This window comes from Triticum aestivum, chromosome 7B, assembly GCF_018294505.1.
Source record: "Triticum aestivum cultivar Chinese Spring chromosome 7B, IWGSC CS RefSeq v2.1, whole genome shotgun sequence".
Lineage (NCBI taxonomy): Eukaryota > Viridiplantae > Streptophyta > Magnoliopsida > Poales > Poaceae > Triticum > Triticum aestivum.
Window position 1 is genome coordinate 718,371,665 of NC_057813.1, and position 8,017 is coordinate 718,379,681.

Genomic DNA, 8,017 nt, shown 5'->3' on the forward strand with positions numbered 1-8,017 from the left:
TTATGGGTGAACGACAAACCGAGGAGACATTTTTATTACTGGTTTCACAGAAGGTTTCCAACGCACCCACTGCATTCAGAGTTCGTATGCAACCTCCTCTTTTGGATGCAAGCCACGTCTTATGGGTGAACTGAAGGAAATATGTCCTAGAGGCAATAATAAAGTTATAATTTATTTCCTCATATCATGATAAATGTTTATTATTCATGCTACAATTCTTTTAACCGGAAACATGATACATGCGTGAATACATAGACAAACATAATGTCACTAGTATGCCTCTACTTGACTAGCTCATTAATCAAAGATGGTTATGTTTCCTAACCATAGACATGTGTTGTCATTTGATTAACGGTTCACATCATTAGGAGAATGATGTGATTGACTTGACCCATTCCGTTAGCTTAGCACTTGATCGTTTAGTATGTTGCTATTGCTTTCTTCATGACTTATACATGTTCCTATGACTATGAGATTATGCAACTCCCGTTTACCGGAGGAACACTTTGTGTTCTATCAAACGTCACAAGTAACTGGGTGATTATAAAGGAGCTCTACAGGTGTCTCCGAAGGTACATGTTGAGTTGGCGTATTTCGAGATTAGGATTTGTCACTCCGATTGTCGGAGAGGTATCTCTGGGCCCACTCGGTAATACACATCACTATAAGCCTTGCAAGCATTGTAACTAATGAGTTAGTTGTAGGATGATGTATTACGGAACGAGTAAAGAGACTTGCCGGTAACGAGATTGAGCTAGGTATTGAGATACCGACGATCGAATCTCGGATAAGTAACATACCGATGACAAAGGGAACAATTTATGTTGTTATGCGGTTTGACCGATAAAGATCTTCGTAGAATATGTAGGAGCCAATATGAGCATCCAGGTTACGCTATTGGTTATTGACCGGAAGCGTGTTTCGGTCATGTCTACATAGTCCTCGAACCCGTAGGGTCCGCACGCTTAAGGTTTCGATGATAGTTTTATTATGAGTTTATGAGTTTTGATGTACTGAAGGAGTTCGGAGTCCCAGATGAGATCGGGGACATGACATGGAGTCTCGAAATGGTCGATACATAAAGATCGATATATTGGACGACTATATTCGGACTTCCAAAAGGTTCCGAGTGATTCGGGTATTTATCGGAGTACGGGAGAGTTACGGGAATTCGCCGGGGAGAAGTATTGGGCCTTATTGGGCCATACGGGAAAGAGAGAGGGGCTGCCGAGGGCAGGCCGCGTGCCCCCCCAAGGCCTAGTTCGAATTGGACTAGCGGGAGGGGCCGCACCCCCTCCTTCCTTCCCTTCTCTCTTCCCCTTCCTTCTCTCCTACTCCTACTAGGAAAGGAGGAGTCCTACTCCCGGTGGGAGTAGGACTCCCCCCTTGGGCGCGCCTCCTCCTCCTTGGCCGGCCCTCCTCCCCTTGCTCCTTTATATACGGGGGCAGGGGGACACTCCATAGACACACAAGTTGATCTTCGTGATTGTTCCTTAGCCATGTGCGGTGCCCCCCTCCACCATATTCCACCTCGGTCATATCGTAGCGGTGCTTAGGCGAAGCCCTGCGTCGGTAGAACATCATCATCGCCACCACACCGTCGTGCTGACGGAACTCATCCCGACACCCTGCTGGATCGGAGTCCGGGGATCGTCATCGAGCTGAACATGTGCTGAACTCGGAGGTGTCGTACGTTCGGTACTTGGATCGGTTGGATCGTGAAGACGTACGACTACATCAACCGCGTAGTCATAACGCTTCCGCTTACGGTCTATGAGGGTACGTGGATAACACTCTCCCCTCTCGTTGCTATGCATCACCATGATCTTGCATGTGCGTAGGAATTTTTTTGAAATTACTACGTTCCCCAACAGTGGTATCCGAGCCAGGTTTTATGCGTAGATGTCATATGCACGAGTAGAACACAAGTGAGTTGTGGGCGATACAAGCCATACTGCTTACCATTATGTCATACTTTGGTTCAGCGCTATTGTGAGATGAAGCGGCCCGGACCGATATTACGCGTACGCTTACGCGAGACTGGTTTCACCGTTACGAGCACTTGTGCTTAAAGGTGACTGGCGGGTGTCTGTCTCTCTCACTTTAGTTGAACTGAGTGTGGCTACGCCCGGTCCTTGCGAAGGTTAAAATAACACTAACTTGACGAACTATCGTTATGGTTTTGATGCGTAGGTAAGAACGGTGCTTGCTCAGCCCGTAGTCGCCACGTAAAATTTGCAAAAACAAAGTAGAGGACGTCTGACTTGTTTTTGCAGGGCATGTTGTGATGTGATATGGTCAAGACGTGATGCTATATTTTATTGTAAGATGATCATGTTTTGTAACCGAAGTTATCGGCAACTGGCAGGAGCCATATGGTTGTCGCTTTATTGTATGAAATGCAAACGCCCTGTAATTGCTTTACTTTATCACTAAGCGGTAGCGATAGTCGTAGAAGCAATAGATGGCGTAACGACAATGATGCTACGATGGAGATCAAGGTGTCGCGCCGGTGACGATGATGATCACGACGGTGCTTCGGAGATGGAGATCACAAGCACAAGATGATGATGGCCATATCATATCACTTATATTGATTGCATGTGATGTTTATCCTTTATGCATCTTATCTTGCTTTGATTGATGGTAGCATTTTAAGATGATCTCTCACTAAATTATCAAGAAGTGTTCTCCCTGAGTATGCACCGTTGCGAAAGTTCTTCGTGCTGAGACACCACGTGATGATCGGGTGTGATAGGCTCTACGTTCAAATACAACGGGTGCAAAACAGTTGCACACGCGGAATACTCAGGTTAAACTTGACGAGCCTAGCATATACATATATGGCCTCGGAACACGGAGACCGAAAGGTCGAACGTGAATCATATAGTAGATATGATCAACATAGAGATGTTCACCATTGAAACTACTCCATCTCACATGATGATCGGACATGCACTAGTAGAAAAGGGGGCAATGGTCCAGGCCGGTCCAGCCCATTAGTCCCGGTTCAATCTAGAACCGGGACCAATGGGGGCATTGGACCCGGTTCTTGAGCCCCGGGGGCCGGCCGGGCCACGTGGGCCATTGGTCCCGTTCGTCTGGACCTTTTGGTCCCGGTTGGCGGGATGAACCGGGACCAATGTGCCTTGCTCCTGGCCCACCACCATTGGTCCCGGTTGGGGGAATGAACCGGGACCAAAGGCTTCCCTTTAGTCCCGGTTCATGCCATGAACTGGGACCAATTAATTGCCTATATATACCCCGCGAGCAGAGCACTCTCACTGCTCTGTTTTTCGTGGCCGGCGAGGAGAGAGCTTTGTGTTGCTCTAGCTCACCTCCTATGCACACGAGGTGTTCGATGGAATGCCCGAGCCACACTACTTAAGCTTTCTCCTCTCCAAGCTCCACCTCCAAGCTCCATTTTTCTCAATATTTGTCTAGGTTTAGCGGTCCGTCACGTCCCGTCCCCGTCTTCACCGACGTCGATCGCCCGCGTCGCCGACACCACCGTGGTGAGCCTCTTGTTCTTATCTTCTTTCTGAAAGGAAAAAAAACTCTTACTTGTATGTTTATATAGATACTTGTATAATTTTCTTACTTTTATTATTGCATCTTATATAGTGCCATGGTTTTGGTATCCGCCCCCGTCGGCCCTCGTCCTGTCTATGATTCAGATGTGGTATATATTATCTTTTCATAACTATTGGTTCATTTATTGTTTATGACAATTATGCCGACCAACGTGACATAGATTTTATTTATCTAGGAGGTTGTTGAACCGGAAATTCCAACTGACCCTATTGTCAAGAGGTTAAATTTAGTTGAAGAAGAAAACAATTTGTTGAAGGAAAAAATTAGAAAAATTGAGGAGGAGAAGATGATATTGGAGTTGCATGTTGCGGATGTCGTCGCTGATCACAAGATCAAGATGGATGCAATGCGCTTGAAGATTAGAAAGATTAGAAAATATGCCATTCATACCGAGGCTTGGTATCATTATGCCATTGGATCAGTTGTTACATTGGTTGCGATTATGATCGCATTTGTTTTCGCATTGAAATGTTTTACATAGTTTCAGTGTATGGTTTAATTAATTTAGATGCTCTGCAGAGCTTTATGTTGTTAGATGAGAACTATGTATGTACTTTGGTTTTAATGTGATGATGAACTTCTATTAATTTGGTCACTTAATTATATAATGCACGCAGATGAACCGGCAATGGATGTACGGTTCAAGACACACCTCCGAGTACATTAAGGGCGTGCATGATTTTCTCGAAGTGGCTGAGGCAAACAAGCAGAATGGTTTTATGTGTTGTCCATGCCCTGTATGTGGGAATACGAAGTCTTACTCTGACCGGAAAATCCTCCACACCCACCTGCTTTACAAGGGTTTCATGCCACACTATAATGTTTGGACGAGGCACGGAGAAATAGGGGTTATGATGGAAGATGGCGAAGAAGAAGAGTACGATGACAACTATGTGCCCCCTGAATACGGTGATGCTCCTGAATATCAAGAGGAACCAAACGATGTGCATGATGATGCTGCAACGGGCGAAGCTGCTAAAGATCAAGAGGAACCAGACGATGTGCCCGATGATGATGATCTCCGCCGGGTCATTGTCGATGCAAGGACGCAATGCGAAAGTCAAAAGGAGAAGCTGAAGTTCGATCGCATGCTAGAGGACCACAAAAAAGGGTTGTACCCCAATTGCGAAGATGGCAACACAAAGCTGGGTACCGTACTGGAATTGCTGCAGTGGAAGGCAGAGAATGCTGTGCCTGACAAAGGATTTGAGAAGCTACTTAAAATATTGAAGAAGAAGCTTCCAAAAGATAACGAATTGCCCGACAGTACATACGCAGCAAAGAAGGTCGTATGCCCTCTAGGATTGGAGGTGCAGAAGATACATGCATACCCTAATGACTGCATCCTCTACTGCGGTGTGCACAAGGATCTGAATGCATGCCCAGTATGCGGTGCATTACGGTATAAGATCAGACGAGATGACCCTGGTGATGTTGACGGCGAGCCCCCCAGGAAGAGGGTTCCTGGGAAGGTGATGTGGTATGCTCCTATAATACCACGGTTGAAACGTCTGTTCAGAAAGGGAGAGCATGCCAAGTTGATGCGATGGCACAGTGAGGACCGTAAGAAAGGCGGGAAGTTGAGAGCACCCGCTGACGGGTCGCAGTGGAGAAAAATCGAGAGATAGTACTGGGATGAGTTTGCAAGTGAGCCAAGGAACGTATGGTTTGCTTTAAGCGCAGATGGCATTAATCCTTTCGGGGAGCAGAGCAGCAATCACAGCACCTGGCCCGTCACTCTATGTATGTATAGCCTTCCTCCTTGGATGTGCATGAAGCAGAAGTTCATTATGATGCCAGTTCTCATCCAAGGCCCTAAGCAACCCGGCAATGACATTGATGTATACCTAAGGCCATTAGTTGAAGAACTTTTAGAGCTGTGGAATGGAAACGGTGTACGTACGTGGGATGAGCACAAACAGGAGGAATTTAACCTAAAGGCGTTGCTGTTCGTGACCATCAACGATTGGCCCGCTCTTAGTAACCTTTCAGGATAGACAAACAAGGGATACCACACATGCACGCACTGTTTACTTGACACCGATAGTATATACCTGGCAAGCTGCAGGAAGAATGTGTACCTGGGCCATCGTCGATTTCTTCCGACCAACCATCAATGTCGAAAGAAAGACAAGCATTTCAAATGCGAGGCAGATCACCGGAAGAAGCCCGCCATGCGTACCGGTGATCACGTACTTGCTATGGTCAATGATTTACACGTAATCTTGGGAAAGGGTCCCGGCGGACTAGCTGTTCCGAGTGACGCTGGGGGACACGCACCCATGTGGAAGAAGAAATCTATATTTTGGGACCTACCCTACAGGAAAGACCTAGAGGTCCGCTCTTCGATCGACGTGATGCACGTGACGAAGAACCTTTGCGTGAACCTGCTAGGCTTCTTGGGCGTGTATGGGAAGACAAAAGATACAGCTGAGGCACGGGAGGACCTGCAACGTTTGCACGAAAAAGACGGCATGCCTCCAAAGCAGTATGAAGGTCCTGCCAGCTATGCTCTTACCAAAGAAGAGAAGGAAATCTTCTTTGAATGCCTGCTTAGTATGAAGGTCCCGACTGGCTTCTCGTCGAATATAAAAGGAATAATAAATATGGAAGAGAAAAAGTTTCAGAACCTAAAGTCTCATGACTGCCACGTGATTATGACGCAACTGCTTCCGGTTGCATTGAGGGGGCTTCTACCGGAAAATGTCCGATTAGCCATTGTGAAGCTATGTGCATTCCTCAATGCAATATCTCAGAAGGTGATCGATCCAGAAATCATACCAAAGCTAAGGAGTGATGTGGTGCAATGTCTTGTCAGTTTCGAGCAGGTGTTCCCACCATCCTTCTTCAATATCATGACGCACGTCCTAGTTCATCTAGTTGACGAGATTGTCATTCTGGGCCCCGTATTTCTACACAATATGTACCCCTTTGAGAGGTTCATGGGAGTCCTAAAGAAATATGTCCGTAACCGCGCTAGGCCAGAAGGAAGCATCTCCATGGGCCATCAAACAGAGGATGTCATCGGGTTTTGTGTTGACTTCATTCCTGGCCTTAAGAAGATAGGTCTCCCTAAATCGCGGTATGAGGGGAGACTGACTGGAAAAGGCACGCTTGGAAGGGACTCAATAATATGCAGGGACGGATATTCTTGGTCTCAAGCACACTACACAGTTCTACAGAACTCTACCTTGGTGACCCCGTATGTCGATGAGCACAAGAACAGTCTGCGCTCCAAACACCCAGAGCAGTGCGACGACTGGATTACATGTGAACACATCAGGACTTTCAACAGTTGGTTGGAAGCACGTATCAGAGGTGACAACACTGTTTGTGATGAGCTGTACTTGTTATCCAGGGGACCATCTTTGACTGTATTGATTTGGAAAGGATACGAGATAAATGGGAATACATTTTACACGATTGACCAAGATCAAAAGAGCACCAACCAAAACAGCGGTGTCCGCTTTGATGCAATAACCGAGAGGGGAAATGACACATATTATGGTTACATAGTGGACATATGGGAACTTGACTACGGACATGATTTTAAGGTCCCTTTGTTTAAGTGCAAATGGGTCAATGTGTCAGGAGGCGGGGTACAGGTAGACCCATAGTACGGAATGACAACAGTGGATCTGAAAAATCTTGGGTACACTGACGAACCGTTCGTCCTAGCCAATGATGTGGCACAGGTTATCTATGTGAAGGACATGTCTACCAGACCGAGAAAGAGAAAAGATAAGGAAGCGAATACATCATACGATGAGCCAAAGCGCCACATAGTTCTTTCAGGAAAAAGGGACATCGTGGGAGTGGAGGACAAGACAGACATGTCTGAAGATTATGAAAAGTTTCATGAAATTCCTCCCTTTAAAGTCAAGGCTGACCCCGGCATCCTGATAAACGATGAAGATTATCCATGGTTACGGCGCAATAAGCAAATGACACAAGCGAAGAAAAAGTGAAGACTTTCTCCCGCAACTATTATGATGATACCATGCCAACTTTGTAACTGACGAGTATGATACCATTGTCCGTTTTGTACATGCACATGCTATGTGTGGGTCAATTTATGATACCATACCAACTTTCAACTTTTTCAGAGTTCATTTGAAATGCTTTAATGTCTTATGGTTCGGCCCTCGTAATAATTAAAAATAGCAACAATAAGTATTTTGTTGTAAGTAGAAACAAAATAAAATAAATAAAGCAATAAAGAAAACAAAAAAACAAAAAAAGTGGAAAGTTTATAATTTTCCTAAAACTAAAAGCAAAAAGAATTAAAAAATAAAGCAAAAAACAAAAGAAAATAAATAATGCAGAAAACAAAACAAAAAACAACAATAAGTATTTTGTTGTAAGTAGAAACAAAATAAAATAAATAAAGCAAGAAAGAAAACAAAAAACAAAAAAAGTGGAA